Source organism: Bufo bufo, chromosome 3, assembly GCF_905171765.1.
Source record: "Bufo bufo chromosome 3, aBufBuf1.1, whole genome shotgun sequence".
Classification (NCBI taxonomy): domain Eukaryota; kingdom Metazoa; phylum Chordata; class Amphibia; order Anura; family Bufonidae; genus Bufo; species Bufo bufo.
The window spans coordinates 684,724,477-684,744,086 of NC_053391.1; the positions used below are offsets into that span (position 1 = coordinate 684,724,477).

At 45.3% G+C, this 19,610-nt stretch overlaps 1 protein-coding gene across 2 annotated transcripts in view; it reads right to left on the minus strand.

The window, feature by feature from the left end:
* Positions 1-5,229, minus strand: part of LOC120996513 (glycerophosphodiester phosphodiesterase domain-containing protein 5-like) — a 195,241-nt gene extending 190,012 nt beyond the window's left edge. For both annotated transcript variants that reach the window (XM_040426457.1, XM_040426459.1), the window contains exon 1: positions 5,111-5,229. The gene's annotated coding sequence lies outside the window, so the exon portion shown is untranslated. The remainder of the gene's footprint in view (positions 1-5,110) is intronic.
* Between the last annotated feature and the right edge of the window lie 14,381 nt (positions 5,230-19,610).

The following is a 19,610-nucleotide window of genomic DNA, read 5'->3' on the forward strand; positions in this document are numbered from 1 at the left end:
GTGGTGCGGTCTGGGGGGTAAATACATTTCAGGGGTGCGGTCTGGGGGGTGAATTCATTTCAGGGGTGCGGTCTGGGGGGTAAATTCATTTCAGGGGTGCAGTCTGGGAGTAAATTCATTTCAGGGGTGCGGTCTGGGGGGTAAATTCATTTCAGTGGTGCGGTCTGGGGGGTAAATTCATTTCAGGAGTGCGGTCTGGGGGGTGAATTCATTTCAGGGGTGCGGTCTGGGGGGTAAATTCATTTCAGGGGTGCGGTCTGGGGGGGTAAATTCATTTCAGGGGTGCGGTCTGGGGGGGGTGAATTCATTTTAAGGGTCTGGTCCGGGGGACCCCTGACTGAGGTGATGTGACTGTGGTGCCCTCTATTTCTGTCACACAGTAGGGCAGATAATGAGGACCCCCCCCCCCAAATGAATTAGGAAAGGGTTACGCGATCACCCGCGCTGCATCCTACACGTGTCGCACTAACAGCGGGCGTCACCACACGTAGGCTGGAGATAAACAGATGACACCGAGGCTATGAACACACGGCCTGGCGCCAACCTCTGCTTATAGGAGGACACGCTGTGCCCTATGCTCCCATTCACTGACAGCAAGCAGAGGTCTTGATGATTTGCGAACAAAAGCAAACATTTCATTACAAACAGTAGTCATCCACTGACTGCGCTAAACGGGTAATCGCCAGGAAAACTGCGAGCATGAGCGTTAGGACCCCCCTTGGTGAGTAACCATAGTATTTATAGCAAACTTTTACATAGGACTGCAAGTCATCCTCCTGTATGACCTCATGTCTCCAGGCAGCAACACTCATCATTTCCTCGGAGGACGCTGCCTCCTGCTCCTGTGAATAACACCTTCCTCTCCCAAGTCTGGTTCATGTACCAGAAGCGCTCCGGCTGCTGTGCAACTACAACCCTCAGCATTGTAGACTCCCAAAAGCTGGAGAAGTAACCCCCCCCCCCCCCCCCCCCCCCCCCTCTCTCTTGTGGGAGTAGTAGTTTACAGATGATGCATTAAATAGTATCTGCTTCTGGGAAAGCTTGGTGACAACCATACCCAGCTTTGCCCAATCCTGAGAAATCTCGCTGGCTGATGCATATTTCACTCCATCACGACTGGGAAAGCTGGGTGACTACCCGAACTGTAAATGATGACCTCAGTCAGTCCTTAAAGGGACAGTGTGCAATAAATGAGCCTGGAAAAGCTGGGTGATTACAGGTGTACCTCGGATGTTTGTGCAGCACTGGTGGAGCCTCCCATTGGCAAGTATAGAATGCGGATCCTGCGTCTATCCCTCCGGAGCCTGGGAAAGCTGGGTGACAACCCCACAGAGCACCGGAAGGGACCTCGACGGGGGGAGGGGGAAGAGAGCGCCCCCCCCCCCGCATTTCCACCCACCGATGCAGGAATCACATGTTTAATACATTCCAAATTCCCAGGGCAATTCCGCTTGTATTTCGCCAGATTTCACACCTCCTCCTCCCGCCGCTGAAATTACCAAGCACTTCAAATATTAGGAAAAACAAATTCCGGCAGAGGAGGAAGAGCGGACATGGGCGCCGCTGATCGCGCATCACAGCTCTATTACAGGAGCCCCCCCATTAGTGTTCAGCCGCAACATTGTATCTGATGTCACTGTTTATGTGATACAATGTATCCTCTCACTCTTCCTGTGTCCTTCGCCATTATCTCTTATCTTGGAGGACTGATCATCCTGGTTCGCGAATAGAATGCCAGAGCCGTGGTGGAGACTGACACAGCCGGAGGTAGAGAAGCAGGATATGACCCTGCAATTGCTAGGTGGTTCAGTGCACCATGGTCTGGAATTTCAAGGCCGTGAAAAAGATGCACGTAGGGACAACGACCTCCAAGGTGACATTTACACCCAGGTGCCGACAATTTAAAGGGGGGGAACTTGTCACCACAAGGAGCTGCCGGCATCTGCATGCCTGACCACCCAGTAAATGCCCACTATAAACGCCAATCAAGTGAACCCTGCTGCCAGCGAATGGTCATGTGACCCCGCACTGACAAAGGGGAGGGGCATATGGGACAAGTTGACTATTGGGGCATCCATGCAATGTAAGAACGGTGACTGTACCTTTATATGGACATGCCCTTTAAATATTTGCACCAGTATTTTCCTGGAATTCACCATTATCTCCCAGTACACACAGAACACCAAAGGAGAGATATGACAGGACGACCAACTAGGGTTGTCACGATACCAAAATTTGGATTCGATTTCGATACCATAAAAAAAGTATTGCGATACTCGATACCACGCAAAAGAAAACACCAGAAAAGCTGTGGGAATTCCGCATTTTATGGAATGTCCGGCCCATAATAGAACAGTCCTATCCTGGGGGGGATAAGGTGACCAAAAAAATATGGCGAATAGAGTGTTTTTTTTTTTTTTTTTTCTGTTACGGCGTTCACCGCATAGGAAATATTTTTTAATATCTTAATGGTTCTAACTTTTTCGGACGCGGCGATACCCAATACGTTAACTTTTTTTATTGTTTATATATTTGTATATGTAAAATTAGGAAAGGGGGTGATTTATACTTTTAAATATTTTGGTGTTTTTTTATTTTATTTAATAACTATTAGCCGCTGTCGCCGAGGGCGGTACGCCATGCTTTCTAAAAGATACTCGGATCGTATTGAAAGTTCGATACCTGGTGCAACCCTACGACTAACGAACACCCTGCTAAGAAAAGTTGGGTGCCAACCCATGTGGGCACCAGTAAGTTCCCATAAGAGCGGGCATTCGGCTTTCCCACATTCCTGAATGGAAAGAATATTTACTAGATCTTGTGGCAAGTCAGCCAGGTATCCTCTGCACCCGACATTCTGGACCCTAGGAAAGCTGGGTGACAACTTATGTTTCAGCTATGATAAGGCCATACGGGTTGTCACCCAGCTTTCCCAGGCTCTGAATGGCAAGTCATCTCATATACACAGCCCGCCGCTGCACCTCTGCACTCTGGGAAAGCTGGGTGAGCTGTAATGCACAGATGGGCTGTCACCCAGCTTTCCCAGTAACGTACTGAGGGGTGGGGGTCATTACTGACAGCTGGTACTCAGCAGCATCCTCGCCGCAGCCAGCCTGGCACTCCGCGCTGCAGCGTCACCTCACATTCTCCCTGGCAGCTTCCATTTTTAGCAGCAGATAATCCCGGCGGAGCACGTGGACCGCCAATCCCCAAAACAATGACCTCCGGTGAATGAACCGCACAAAACAGGCTATAAATACACAAAGCACCCAACGTAAAGCGGCACCCGCCCCCAGCGCAGCCCACCCCGCCAGGTAGCATCCCCAAAAGGGACCAGGCTTGGCACACACTGACATCTCCCTAGAATACTGATCCAAACCCCCCCCCCCCCCCCCAGCAGCGATGGCAGTGTGGAGACAGATCAGGCACAATGCACACAATATAAAGATCTCTGTTTGCTGTCAGCGAATGGAATAATCATCCCTGTGTCTATCCAAAAGCTGAAAACCTGTACAGACCTAATGGGTCTCGCAGCGGAGGGTTTGTTACAGTTGTATCTAAGCCATTCTCTGCCTGTGACAGCAAGCAGAGATCTTGGAAAAGGCCAGGCCATTGTAACACATCTGCAGAACTGTTTGATTTTGCAGGGCAGACTGGAGCGGCCCTTGAAGAAGGGTTCTGAATGGTGCCGGGTGGGGTGCCTCCTCTGCCCGCTGGCTGGCATCTTCTCCGGTGCTGCTCTTCCAGGAGAACCACAAGTATCAGAAAGTCTAACAGCTCCGCCCTCGAACCAGCAGCACCATCGAGTCTACAAGCTGCGGGGGCATGCGGGTACTTGTAGTTCTCTTTCGCCTTGTGCATGACAGTCAATCACGATGGGAGAGACGGCCGGTGGAACTACAAATATCAGCATGACCTAACTGTGTCTCATAGTTGTGGTCCACTCCACAAGCTGCATGAGATCACAATCCCCATTGCAGAATCCTGGGACTTGTAGTTCACCTGCAGTTTTAGCTTATATATCCCTCGGTTTGTTGTCCCCACCAGAACTACAAGTCCCAGGAAGCCGAGGAGACAAGCTGGGAGGAACTGTAGATCCCCTGTACGGACTCCTTCTTCTGGAGAACTACAAGTCCCAGGACGCCTAGCAGCAGAGGAGAGATGCTGGGAGGACTTGTGGTTCTCTGCACTGCCGCCTACTGCTGGAGAACTACAAGTCCCAGGACGTCTAGTAGCAGAGGAGAGATGCTGGGAGGACTTGTGGTTCTCTGCACTGCCGCCTACTGCTGGAGAACTACAAGTCCCAGGACGCCTAGCAGCAGAGGAGAGACGCTGGGAGGACTTGTGGTTCTCTGCACTGCCGCCTACTGCTGGAGAACTACAAGTCCCAGGACGCCTAGCAGCAGAGGAGAGACGCTGGGAGGACTTGTGGTTCTCTGCACTGCCGCCTACTGCTGGAGAACTACAAGTCCCAGGACGCCTAGCAGCAGAGGAGAGATGCTGGGAGGACTTGCGATTCCCCTGCATTGACCTCTCCACCTGGAGAACTATAAGCGCCAGACTGCTTAGCAGCAGAGGAGAGATGCTGGTTCCCTGTGCTGCCTCATCCTCCTGCTGAAGGACTACAAGTCCCAGGAAACCGAGAAGCAGATGACACATGGTGGGACTTGTGGCTCCCTGCCACCTGCTGGAGAACTACAAGTCCCAGGAGGCCCAGAAGCAGATGACAGATGCTGGGACTTGTGGCTCCCTGCACTTTCTCTGCCTCTCCTGCTGGAGAACTACAAGTCCCAGAAGGCCCGGAAGCAGGTGAGGCATGCTGGGACTTGTGGTTCCCTGCACTTTCTCTGCCTCCTGCTGGAGAACTACAAGTCCCAGGAGGCCTGGAAGCAGGTGACAGATGCTGGGACTTGTGGTTCCCTGCACTTCCAGGAAGCCTAGCAGCAGAGGGGGCAAACAAGGACAGGACCGGGTGGGCTGGCTATCAGAAAGGGGGCACGGGAGCCGCAGCTGTAGTAGAACTACAAGTCCCAGGCTTGAAGGGGTGACGCCATGCTGGTATTTGTGGTCCTCTCCTGACCTGGAGGGCAGCGCTGCGGCTCACACTTACCCTGTGCAGGTGTCCGGCAGCCCGTGCGCCCGGTGTCCGGGTGTGTGCGGAGAGCAGAGCCCCGAGCCCCGTGTGATCCGCTCCCTGCACCGACCCCGCTGTACTCCGCGCTCAGGCACCGCCCCCGTCACTCATTCCGCGAAGCCACGCCCCGCCCCAGGCTCTTAAAGAGACAGGCGCCGCTGTCACTGACACTCCTGGCCCTTAAAGGGACATGCACCATTATCATTGCCATCAATGCCAACACCAACCCTGATCTTCACTGTCACCATTAATATTATTATCATCATCATTATTTTTGCTATCATGGATAACAGGCTCACTTTCACCTAAGGGCTCATGCAGACGACCATTTTTTTTTTGTCGGATCGGATGCAGACCATTTACTTCAATGGCGCCGTGAAAGATGGCGCCGTCTTGTCCATTTTGCAGAAAAAAATAGGACCGCAAAAATGGCTACGGCCATGTGAATTTTGCAGGCACAATCCCACAAATCGGGCTGACTCTGTGCGTTTTGTAAGCTTTCTGGGGCATTTGAGGCGCTTCCAGGTGGTAGAAGAGGTGGGCTTAACCCGCTAGGGACTGAGTAATTTTTTGTTTATTTTTATTATTATTTTTTTCATTTTTTTTAAACTCCTTTCCTTAACTTTTTTATTTCTCCGTTCACATAGCCATACGAGGGCTTGTTTATTGTCAGAGAAGTTGTACTTTCTAATGGCACCATTTAATATTGCATACGATGTAGTGGGAAGCAGAAAAGAAAAGTCCAAATGTGGTGAAATTGGGAAAAAACATAATTCCACCACCATTTTTGGGGGTTTTGTTTCTACGGCGTTCATTATACAGTAAAACTGGCCTGTTCCCTTCGTTCTCCCGGTCACTACAATTACAACAGTGATACCACATTGATATAGTTTCCCTTGTGTTTAAATAGTTAAAAAAAATATAAACTTTTTTTCTTTGCATCACCATAATCTCACCATCATAACTTTTTTTATATTTATGATTAATGTCACAGTGGCTCTCCTATCCCAGGTTTCTGTATTAAAGGGAACCTGTCACCGGGATTTTGGGTATAGAGCTGAGGACATGGGTTGCTAGATGGCCGCTAGCACATCCGCAATACCCAGTCCCCATAGCTCTGTGTGCTTTTATTGTGTATAAAAACCGATTTGATACATATGCAAATTAACATAAAAGAGTCATATCTTACTTGTGTGACCAGAGAAGAGTCATATTTTCAAGCTCTGACTCATCTCAGGTTAATTTGCATATGTATCAAATCGGTTTTTATACACAATAAAAGCACACAGAGCTATGGGGACTGGGTATTCCGGATGTGCTACCGGCCATCTAGCAACCCATGTCCTCAGCTCTATACCCAAAATCCCGGTGACAGGTTCCCTTTAAGGAGCACTATCCTCGGCGTACCCTCCGCCGACTGATAAACTAAATAGGTATATACAGTACAGACCAAAAGTTTGGACACACCTTCTCATTCAAAGAGTTTTCTTTATTTTCATGACTATGAAGGCATCAAAACTATGAATTAACACATGTGGAATTATATACATAACAAACAAGTGTGAAACAACTGAAAATATGTCATATTCTAGGTTCTTCAAAGTAGCCACCTTTTGCTTTAATTACTCCTTTGCACACTCTTGGCATTCTCTTGATGAGCTTCAAGAGGTAGTCCCCTGAAATGGTCTTCCAACAGTCTTGAAGGAGTTCCCAGAGATGCTTAGCACTTGTTGGCCCTTTTGCCTTCACTCTGCGGTCCAGCTCACCCCAAACCATCTCGATTGGGTTCAGGTCCGGTGACTGTGGAGGCCAGGTCATCTGGCGCAGCACCCCATCACTCTCCTTCACGGGCAAATAGCCCTTACTTTCAAAGTTTTCCCAATTTTTCGCCTGACTGACTGACCTTCATTTCTTAAAGTAATGATGGCCACTCATTTTTCTTTACTTAGCTGCTTTTTTCTTGCCATAATACAAATTCTAACAGTCTATTCAGTAGGACTATCAGCTGTGTATCCACCTGACTTCTCCTCAACGCAACTGATGGCCCCAACCCCATTTATAAGGCAAGAAATCCCACTTATTAAACCTGACAGGGCACACCTGTGAAGTGAAAACCATTTCAGGGGACTACCTCTTGAAGCTCATCTAGAGAATGCCAAGAGTGTGCAAAGCAGTAATCAAAGCAAAAGGTGGCTACTTTGAAGAACCTAGAATATGACATATTTTCAGTTGTTTCCCACTTGTTTGTTATGTATATAATTCCACATGTGTTAATTCATTGTTTTGATGCCTTCATAGTCATGAAAATAAAGAAAACTCTTTGAATGAGATGGTGTGTCCAAACTTTTGGTCTGTACTGTATATTGTGGAAGGCACTCTGTTGTCTGGGGTGGCATGAATACGTAGACTAATTTGATCAGTATAAGGCCTCATGCACACGGCCGTTGGGCGGCCGTTACGTGCATTGGGGACAGCAACATCCGTGCAGCGGGCTGGACCCATTCAACTTAAATGGGTCCGTGGTCTGTCCACACCGCCCAAAAATATGACATGTCATATTTATTTGTGGTGTGGAACAACGAAAAGAAACACCACGGAAGCACTCCGTAGTGCTTCCGGTGTTCCGCTCCGTGACTCCGTTCCGCATCTCCAGAATTGCGGACCCATTCAAGTGAATCCGTCATGCGTGGTGCACACGGCCAGCGGCCGTGGATTGCCGACCCGCCGTTTGCGGGCCGCAATACAGCCGTGCGCATGAGGCCTATGTCCTATTATTGTCCGCATTGCGGACAAGGATAGTACTGTTCTATGAAGGGCCAGCTGTTCCGTTCCGCAAAATACGGAATGCACACAGATGTCATCCGTATTTTTTGCGGACCGCAAAATACATACGGTCGTGTGCACGAGCCCTTAATATGTCATGATTCGTGTGCACATTAATATAATATGATTATGTCCCTAGCAATTCCTAAATGTTGTACCTTATCTCATCTCAAAGTCAGATATCATGTCCATGATATTTATAAATAAAAATTGTAGATAAAAAATGTAAATAAAAATGTAAATTAAAAAAATTACAAAATCACTTAATAAATGGCCTTAAAATTAATAACTTCCTCATAAATGGTTATAGCTGCATAGTAATATATCAAGTCTCATCCTTTTGATGTATCAAATTGGCTATAAAGACGTCCGCCTTGTGGAGGATTACAGCAACCTAACAAGTTCCATATTAGTGGATGATTAAATGGTAATATGTCCGTTGCTGACCATTGGATAAATGATAGGTGAAAGTCTTCTGTAAGGAATTATACAGTTCCAAGGTATACCAGCACATAACTGATAATGACCAGTGTCAAGGTTAAAATGGAGATATTAGTATTGCCGTTCTATTATATTGGTGTCAGTTAGTATGGTTGTACATTACCACTCCGTATTTTTTGTGCCAGTTTGAAGTAGCCTCCAATATTGCTCTTGCTCCTACTGATGCGGGTTTGCTGTGTTCCGGCCGCTGGATTACTCAAACGCTGCTCTCCCGGCGTCCCACGTGGCGCCCCAAGTGGTTGGGGGCAGTGTCCTCAGTCAGCCTCTATCTACAATTGTAGTCCCCAACCTGTAGCTCACCAGAAGATGCAAAACTACAACTTCCAGCATGCACAGCTAACAGCTGTCCGGGCATGCTGGGAGTTGTAGTTTCACAACCTCCAGAGAGCCACGAGTTGGAGGATTCCCATATACAGTATCGGCCCCAGTTTGTACAATTCACCGACTGTCACATCACAGCCCCAATGTCACATACGTCATATCGTCCGCAGCAATAAGTTGTGTGTGGCCACCATGATCCCGCTGGATGCTCCAAAGAACAGCCACATTGGAATACACTATATAAATGGGGCAAGCTACCGTGTTGGCGGGTAATCAGCAGAGGACGTGATCGGCTAGACAGACTCAGAGGAACTCCGCCTGCTAGACTCCTGCAGATTTCCAGCCATCACATTTACTTTAGTTCACTTTTTTTGGGGCGGGCACTTAAAATGTTCCACCATCATTATTTTGTAAACTGCAGTGGGGTAACACTTTAATAGCAATTCCAGGTTATAGTATTTAAAGGGGTTCTCCCATAATACTGAAAATAAGACATTATATAATACATGACAGTCTCTTTCTTACAAAGCTAGAACCTGCCCTGCGCCTCACATGGATCCAGAGATCTTCACATTCATTGCTGCAATTGCTCTGCTAAATTTATATCAAGCTGACAGCTCAAGAAGAGTGTCCTTTCTGCTGCCGCTCAGGGGTTGTGTCCTTTCTGCTTCAGTCCTCTCCCTATCAGAACTCAGGAGACAACTATGGGTGTTACTGAGCACGTGCGGCCTTCTCAGTGAGCCCAGGCAAAGAAATAAGAAAAATAACAAACAGCAGGTGGCGCTATACAGATACATTTTATCGTATAGCTCAGTGGCTATAATACATTTTTAATTATATGCAATTACAAAAGTGTTCCGGTTCAGGTGCCGGTTTGAAAATGGTAGAATATTTTTTTATTGGGACAAGTCCTTTAATGGTTTTTAGCATCGACTGCCCATCAGCAGGCTATGGCGCTGTGAGGTACGCAGTAATCGATGCCTCTCCAAACATTGCTGTTCGGGAGTCTGGAAAACTTGGATGACAACTTCTCTGGGAACAGTTAAGGTGACCATATCTATTGTCACTCAACTCCCCTCGCCTCCTGAATGGCAATATACAGGGTACCCCCTCACCATTCTGTTCAAGTGGCCTGGAACAGCTGGGTGACGACTCTTTGGGGAGTTATGATGACAAGCATCTCAATTGTCAGCGATCTTTTCTAGAATTCCTAGGAAACTGAACAGAATTTTTTAATAAATCGACAGAAGAAGACGACTGCACAGTGCACACAAGGCCTCAGTAATAGTAAGACTGTTTCCCATAGCAACCAATCAGAGCTGAGCTTTGATCTCTGAAAGTACTCCTGAGAAATGAAAGCTAAGCTCTGATTGGTTACTACTGGCAACAGAGACAGTCATACTGAGGCCTAGAATGTAAACAAAGCAAATAAAACCTAAAGCGAGCAACCATTGTGCAAATACATATTAGATTTTAAATGTTTTGGTAGCCAAGGAAGAACTGGGTTGGAGGGGGCATCCTCGTGTTCTCCACTATCAACTTAACCCCCACCAGGAAACTACCTACCCATCTTTCTATATTCTACCATTGACTGTATAAAGGATATTTCCTATCAGATCCGTCATTTTTTTATACTTACATAACTTAAAGGGAACCTGTCACCGGGATTTGATGTATAGAGCTGATGACATGGATTGCTAGATGGCCGCTAGCACATCTGCAATACCCAGTCCCCATAGCTCTGTGTGCTTTTAGGCCCCTTTCACACGGGCGAGTTTTCCGCACGGGTGCAATGCGTGAGGTGAACGCATTGCACCCGCACTGAATCCGGACTTGTGCGTTGCGTGAAAATCGCAGCATGCTCTATATTGTGCGTTTTTCACGCAACGCAGGCCCCATAGAAGTGAATAGCGGTGCGTGAAAATCGAAAGCATCCGCAAGCAAGTGCGGATGCTGTGCGATTTTCACGCATGGTTGCTAGGTGATCAACGAGATGGGGACCCGATCTTTATTATTTTCCCTTGGTTATAAGGGAAAATAATAGCATTCTTCATAAAGAATGCTAAGTAAATTAGGAAAGGAGGGGTTAAAAAAATAATAATAATATTAAACTCACCTCATCCACTTGTTCACGCAGCCCGGCTTGTCTTCTTTCTTCTTCTTTGAGGACCTGGAAGAAAAGGACCTTTGATGACGTCACTGCACTCATCACATGGTCCATCACATGATCATAACCATGGTGATGGACCAGGTGATGGGCGCAGCGACGTCACCAAAGGTCCTTTTCTTCCAGGTCCTCAAAGAAGAAGAAAGAAGATGAGCCGGGCTGCGTGAACAAGTGGATGAGGTGAGTTTAATTTTTAATTTTTATTTTTTTAACCCCTCCATCCCTAATTAAATGCTATTATTTTCTCTTATAACCATGTTATAAGGGAAAATAATAAAGATCGGGTCCCCATCCCGATGGTCACCTAGCAACCATGCGTGAAAATCGCACCGCATCCACACTTGCTTGCTGATGCTTTCGATTTTCACGCAGCCCCATTCACTTCTATGGGGCCTGCGTTGTGTGAAAAAAGCACAATATAGAGCATGCTGCGATTTTCACGCAACGCACAAGTGATGCGTGAAAATCACCGCTCACGTGCACAGCCCCATAGAAATGAATGGGTCCGGATTCAGTGCGGGTGCAATGCGTTCACCTCACGCATTGCACCCGTGCGGAAAACTTGCCCGTGTGAAAGGGGCCTCAAAGCACACAGAGCTATGGGGACTGGGTATTGCGGATGTGCTAGCGGCCATCTAGCAACCCATGTCCTCAGCTCTATACATCAAATCCCGGTGACAGGTTCCCTTTAAATAAGCGGCATCAGATGGATGACAGCCACTTCTGTCCCCCCTTGAAATATTTGTTCATAGTTGTAGTATAAATAAAAAGATCCACTGCCAATTCGCCACAAACCTTGCAGTGAATCGCTTGATTTTCTTGCGGATTTGCCGCTGTGAAAATTGGCATGTCGCAGATTGAAAACAGGTGAGAAATTGGCAGCACATTACAGCCATTACATGTGCTTGTACCTTGTGGTTACGTCCATGCGAAATGGAAACCCTGCAGATTTACAGTCCCAGCCAAGTGTGTGGTTGTCACCTCCGTCAGCACAGGCTGTGGTGCAGGTAAGTCTCCACCTTACTGGTGCTCGGCCAGAGCAGTGCTGGACTCCGGAGAAGGGTGTACACATGCAGGGCTGGTATTGGGGGGCGCCAACTGGACAATTCTCCATAGCCACCATTTTATCCTAAACTAAAACCACCCAGAGTTATTTAGTGGTGCAGGAGGGTATGAATTCGGAACTGAATAGAAGCATTATGTCGGCTTTTTATGGTACTGTTATTTGGATATTGCTTTTTATTTGGGTACAATATGGCGGTATTTTGTGGGTTGTATATTGGCCTTAAATGTCAACATTTTATGAGCTATAAATAAAAGAAAAATGTGGCTTGTTGCCCAAGGCAATATCTTCTATAACAAAGGCCCTGCATATATCTATCTATATAAAGCAAAAATCTGGCAGCACTAAATCCAACTTAAACAAAAAAGGTGCGCACCTGAGGGGACTAGACTATTGCCCAGTATACAAAATAGCTAAAATGCAGCACTCCAAAATCAGTAAAAATGAAGGAAATACTTTTATTCACCCATGTGGATATCTATTATCTATCTATCTATTTATCTATCTATCTCTCTATCCTATATCTATATATCTCATATCTATCGTCTATCTATCTATCAATTATCTATCTATCTGATATCTATCTATTATCTATCTATCTATCTATCTATTATCTATCTATCTATTATCTATCTATCTATTATCTATCTATCTATTATCTATCTATCTATTATCTATCTATTATCTATCTATATATCTATTATCTATCTATCTATCTATCTCATATCTATCAATTATCTATCTATTATCTATCTATCTATCTATCTATCTATTATCTATTATCTATCTATCTATTATCTATCTATCTATTATCTATCTATTATCTATCTATTATCTATCTATATATCTATTATCTATCTATCTATTATCTATCTATCTATCTATTATCTATCTATTATCTATCTATTATCTATCTATTATCTATCTATTATCTATCTATATATCTATTATCTATCTATATATCTATTATCTATCTATTATCTATCTATCTATTATCTATCTATCTATCTATTATCTATCTCATATCTATCAATTATCTATCTATTATCTATCTATCTATTATCTATCTATCTATTATCTATCTATCTATTATCTATCTATCTTCTATCTATCTATCTATCTATTATCTATCTATCTATTATCTATTATCTATCTATTATCTATCTATCTATCTATCTATCTATTATCTATCTATTATCTATCTATTATCTATCTATCTATCTATTATCTATCTATTATCTATCTATCTATCTATCTATTATCTATCTATCTATCTATTATCTATCTATCAATTATCTATCTATTATCTATCTATCTATCTATCTATCTATCCTTAGTCCCTATCTCTCATGGGCCCCATGGCACCTTCATGACTGGTACTTACCTGCTCCCAATGGCTCCTATGTGCTGATCCTAAACAGTCCTAACAGAATGTCCAGACGCCGGATTAAAAGATTTTTGCTGGATTTTTGTAATGCTGACGACAAAGGAGAGGATGGGGAGAAGATACAGGAGGGGTAAAAAAAAAGAAGGAAATCTATAAATGCATTATAATATACAACAATGCGATCAGAGATGCTTTAATATGATAGAGAGTAATATAATACCACAAGTAAACAATGTCACTGTAGATTATGGAAGGTGAATTGCCATGATTGGTGCCATAGAAAGAAGTTAAGGAAGGGTTAATGCCAAATGGAAATATAATTAGGGTTGAACATATATTCACACCCCTTCCACGGCCACATCCCTTGTAATGTGGCATAAATGATCTCCGGCTGCCGCTGCATGCGGTGACCTTGGAGCGGTGACCTTGGAGCACAGCATGATGATACAATGGCCATGTTTTCACCACCGGCTGCCAAAAATATTCCATATAATCCCATTGTCTTCTGGGAAATCAGACTCTTCCTTCCTCATCATGACGCAAACCTTCTGAATGAAACGCAGTCATAGATTATAGAGGGAGGAGCAGGACCTGATAGATAAGTGAAGGCCGGGGCCCACATTCCTCACATGTACCATTAATCCTCAGGGCCGCTCCTGTAAAAATCCAAAAATTGTGCAGTAAATATAAAGCATTGTATTTTTTTCTTTCTTCAATTCCCGAAAGACGAATCTACCGCAGAGCAAGTTCGCAAGTGCGAGCAAAACGTCTGCTGTTACATCTGCCAAAGAGATGTCAACCCAACTGTCCTAATGTCCAGAAAGGCAAAGCTGCCTCACTATGCCATGATAAAGGACTGAGCAGAGAAGTAATCACCAGTTCACAACCACAATCCCCAAATAATACGACCATACAATGCACAAATAATACCGTTATACAGCGCTCAAATAATATCTATTACAGGAGTCAAATAATATAATTATACAGTGCTCAAATAATATCGCCAAACAGTGCTCAAATACTATGGCAATACAGTGATCAAATAATATCACTATAGAGTGCTCAAATAATACTACCATATAGTACTCAAATAATACCATCATACAGTGCTCAAATAATATCATTATACAGCGCTCAAATAATATCTATTACAGGAGTCAAATAATATAATTATACAGCGCTCAAATAATACCATTATACAGCGCTCAAATACTATCACCAAACAGTGCTCAAATGCTATGACAATACAGTGCTTAAATAATACCAACATACAGTGCTCAAATAATACCATCATACAGTGCTCAAATAATACCATCATACAGTGCTCAAATAATACCACCAGACAGTGCTCAAATAATACCAACAAACAGTGCTCAAATAATACCACCAGACAGTGCTCAAATAATACCAACATACAGTGCTCAAATAATACCAACATACAGTGCTCAAATAATACCATCATACAGGGCTCAAATAATACCAACATACAGTGCTCAAATAATACCAACATACAGTGCTCAAATAATACCACCAGACAGTGCTCAAATAATACCAACATACAGTGCTTAAATAATACCAACATACAGTGCTCAAATAATACCATCATACAGGGCTCAAATAATACCATCATACAGGGCTCAAATAATACCATCATACAGGGCTCAAATAATACCATCATACAGGGCTCAAATAATACCATCATACAGGGCTCAAATAATACCATCATACAGGGCTCAAATAATACCATCATACAGGGCTCAAATAATACCAACAAACAGTGCTCAAATAATACCACCAGACAGTGCTCAAATAATACCATCATACAGTGCTCAAATAATACCACCACACAGTGCTCAAATAATACCAATATACAGGGCTCAAATAATACCATCATACAGGGCTCAAATAATACCATCATACAGGGCTCAAATAATACCAACAAACAGTGCTCAAATAATACCACCAGACAGTGCTCAAATAATACCATCATACAGTGCTCAAATAATACCACCACACAGTGCTCAAATAATACCAATATACAGTGCTCAATAATACCAACAAACAGTGCTCAAATAATACCAATATACAGTGCTCAATAATACCACCAGACAGTGCTCAAATAATATCACCACACAGTGCTCAAATAATACCACCACACAGTGCTCAAATAATACCGTCACCACACCCGCCCAGCGGGATGACATGGTTATGTCACACATCAGCGCAAGTCAGGTGAGTATGTTTTTTTTTTTTACCACCAAATTGATTAGTTACCACGAAGCACCAGGAAATTCGGATTTGTGGCGAACCAAATTTTTCAGTTCAGTTCACTCAACCCTGAATATCCCTATACAGTGCTCAAATAATATCCCTATACAGTGCTCAAATAACGGCATACACTGCCCTTATACTACCAACATACAGTGCTCAAACACCGCTACACAGTCCTCAAATAATACAAACACACAGTGACCGAATAACAGCCCCATGTATACAGTACTCTGATAACAGTGACATACAGTGTCTAAATAATACTGCTATATAGTTTATGATAACATTTTTTGTGGCGCCGCTTCAGTTGAGGCTGCACAGATCGTACACCACTAAAGCCAGCCCTGAACGATACCAGTGTACCCCCCAGTTATTATTGGCTTCAGTGCCCCCATTACCTGTGCTGACAACAGTGCCATGGTGCCCCATGGCACTGTGCATATAAGACTCTGTTCACATTACCCGATGATATTCTATAGAGAGGCATCAGGCAGTATATATATTTTTTGTTTGTTTTTTGTAACATGGGATCCTATCCCTGACATCCAGCGCTTCTACACCTACACACATCTCCATAGAATGTAGGTGAGAAGGATGGGGCTAACCTGGGCTGCCACCTGCCTGACAGGGGCATGCTGGCACTTGTAGTTCCCCCAGCAGCTGTCTATCTCCTGGTTCTGTGCATTGCAGCCATTGCCTCTTTTATTAGAGAGACCAGCGACATGAAACGCGCTGCGCTGATTGATGAGCTCAGTATATCAGAGCCTATAGCTCGGGGCTGCACTATTTCCAGCCATGCATTGTAAACTCATTACACCGTAGCGTCTCCTGGGAGTGTGTCTACCCTATAGGGCGTGCAAAACCAAGGCTCCCACAATGCATTGCTTCACGACTCTGAACCTGAACAGTGACAGAACAGGAGACTGCACAGGCGACAAGAGGACAAAAATAGGGGTCACTGCAGTAAATGACTTCTAGGGGCCCAGTCACCCAAGGGCCCCCTCGTTCCACCATGTCCTTGCCCTCCTGTCACATACAGCCCTGTACTCACTATCACATGAGTGGACAGATCACTGCCACACAAGATCAGCACAGCGCCCTCCTGAAATACTCTGTGCCACTGGGACATCCTGCACCTTCCGCCATGCAACTCCCAGTACACACGGTAAATCTCCTAAAATACTCTGTGCTGCCCTGCTCCATCCGTTACGTAACTATCATGCTGTGACCTGCCGCTTATCTCCCTCCTTACATCATGACCCTGACGTTGTCACCTACAACGCCGTCCTCCCTATCACCTGAGCTGGCAGGTCATTATCTACTACTTCTCTCCTGAAATTCTCTGCGCTGCTGGAAACACTGTTCTTTCCGCTGTGTGCTGTAGTTCATAGCCTGTGAGCGAACTCCTACAAGATCAGAATGCTCCTCTCCTCAAATACTTTGCGCTGCTGGAAGAACGTCCTCCTTCGGCCTCATGCACACGACCGTTCCGTTTTTTCCGGTCCCAAAAAAACCGAAGCCGTCCGTGTGCCTTCCGCAATTTGCGGAACGGAACGGACGGCCCATTGTATAAATGCCTATTTTTGTCTGCAAAACGGACAAGAATAGGACATGCTATTTTATTTTTTTTGCGGGGCCACGGAACGGAGCAACAGATGCGGACAGCACACGGAGTGCTGTCCGTATCTTTTGCGGCCCTATTGAAGTGAATGGGTCCGCAAAAACTGCGGCTCGGATGCGGACCAGAACAACGGTCGTGTGCATGAGGCCTAACACTATGTAATGCTCGGTTTGTGACCTCTCACAAGATCAAAACACCTCTCTCCTGAAATACTCTGTGGTGCTGTAACCCTTCTCGTTCCATTATGTAGTGCATGGTGACCTCTCTCACAAGATCAGCACACTCCTCCTGAAATACTCTGCGCTGCTGGGAGACCATTCTCCTTCCACTGTGACCTCTCACAAGATCAGCACACTCTTCCTGAAATACTCTGTGCTGCTGTAACCCTTCTCGTTCCATTATGTAGTGCATGACCTCTCTCACAGGATCAGCACACTCCTCCTGAAATACTCTGCACTGCTAGGAGACCGTTCTCCTTCCACTGTGACCTCTCACAAGATCAGCACACTCCTCCTGAAATACTCTGCGCTGCTGGAAGACCGTTCTCCTTCCACTGTGACCTCTCACAGGATCAGCACACTCCTCCTGAAATACTCTGCGCTGCTGGAAGACCATTCTCTCTTTACTGTGACCTGTCACAGGATTAAAACTGTGCTCTCCTGAAATCCTATCTATTGTTGTAACCCTTCTCTTTCCACTATCTAGATCAGCACACCCCTCCTGAAGTACTCTGTGCTGCTGGGGCCCTACTCTTTCCACCATGTAACTATCAGTCTGTGGCCTCTCACAAGATGAAAACACTGCTCTCCTGAAATACTCTGTGCTGCTATAACCCTTCTCTTTCCTCTTACAAGATCAGCGTGGTCCTCTCCTGAAATACTCTGTGCTGGCTCCAAGAAGGTAAGAAACACCATATATGATCACACAGAGCAATATGTGAGTGCTCCTTGCTATTGCAGCGCACGCTGATTATTCGGTGTCACCCCCGTACACAGTAACTGCTGATTATTCGTTGTCACCCCCGTACACAGTAAGCGCTGATTATACGGTGTCACCGACCCCCCCTCCCCATCACTGTGAATCAGTCAGCAACACCTTGCAGCGCTGCACTGATAAAGCCAAGCTCCTTACTGACATCCATCGTTGTGGCAGATCGCCTCCATTCATCGCTTCCAGTGGGGTTGTCTTACTTCAGCAAATGGCATTTATCATGTAGACAAAGTTAATACAAGGCACTTACTAATGTATTGTGATTGTCCATATTACCTCCTTTCCATCACATTATACACAGCACGTATCCATGGTTATTACCACCGGGTAATCCAGCAGCGGTGGCCGTGCTTACACTCTATAGGTAAAGGTGTTGGCCTATGCGCACTTCCAGCCTTTCCCTATAGTGTGTAAGCACGGCCACCGCTGCTGGATTACACGGTGGTAATAACCGCGGATACGTGCTGTGTACAATGTGATGGAAAGGAGGCAATATGGACAATCACAATACATCAGTAAGTGCCTTGTATCAACTGCATGATAAATGCCATTTACTGAAGTGAGACGAACCCTTTAACCCCTTTAAGTATAAATGTCTGGCATGAAATTTACCAAATCGTAACCTCCTCAGATTGTACATAATCTACATTATAATTAAAAGGGTTGTCCTACCGTAATGACCTATCGTCTATCTACAGGATCGGTGCCAAATATCAGATTGCTGGGGTCTGACTGCTGGGACACCCACTGATCATGAAAAAAGGGGGTCCTAAGACATCCAATTACATTACCGCCAATCTATGTACACAAGGGTCTCAAGACCACGTTCCCTTGATCATGGGGGTCCCAGCAGTCAGACCCCCACCAATCAGACACTGATCACCTGTCGTGTCATAGCTGTTGGACCTTTTCACATTCCTTATCTTTAAAGTTTTTTTTTGGGTGTAAATTTTTAGAAATGCTCGTCTGTTAAAGGGCCTGTGTCCATTTTCCTAGTTATCCTCTATCCACAGGATCGGGGATAACGAAGTGATCCGTGGGGGTCTGAACGCTGGAGCCCCCACTGATCCCCTTTCTTGACTGAGAGGCAGGTGGAGCATATGCCCTGCCCGTCCATCCATTCTCTATGGGGTCGCCGGAGATGACAGAGTACAGCGCTGGCTATTTCCAGTGGTCCCAAAGAGAATGAATGGAGCAGCAGGGCGTATGTGTGGCCTGCGCCACCATCAAAAAGGGGGAACAGGACCCGTCCCTGGATCAGTGGGGGTCGCAGAATCGGACCCCACTAATCATGGAGTTATGCCCTATGGTGTGGAGAGGATAACTTGAAAA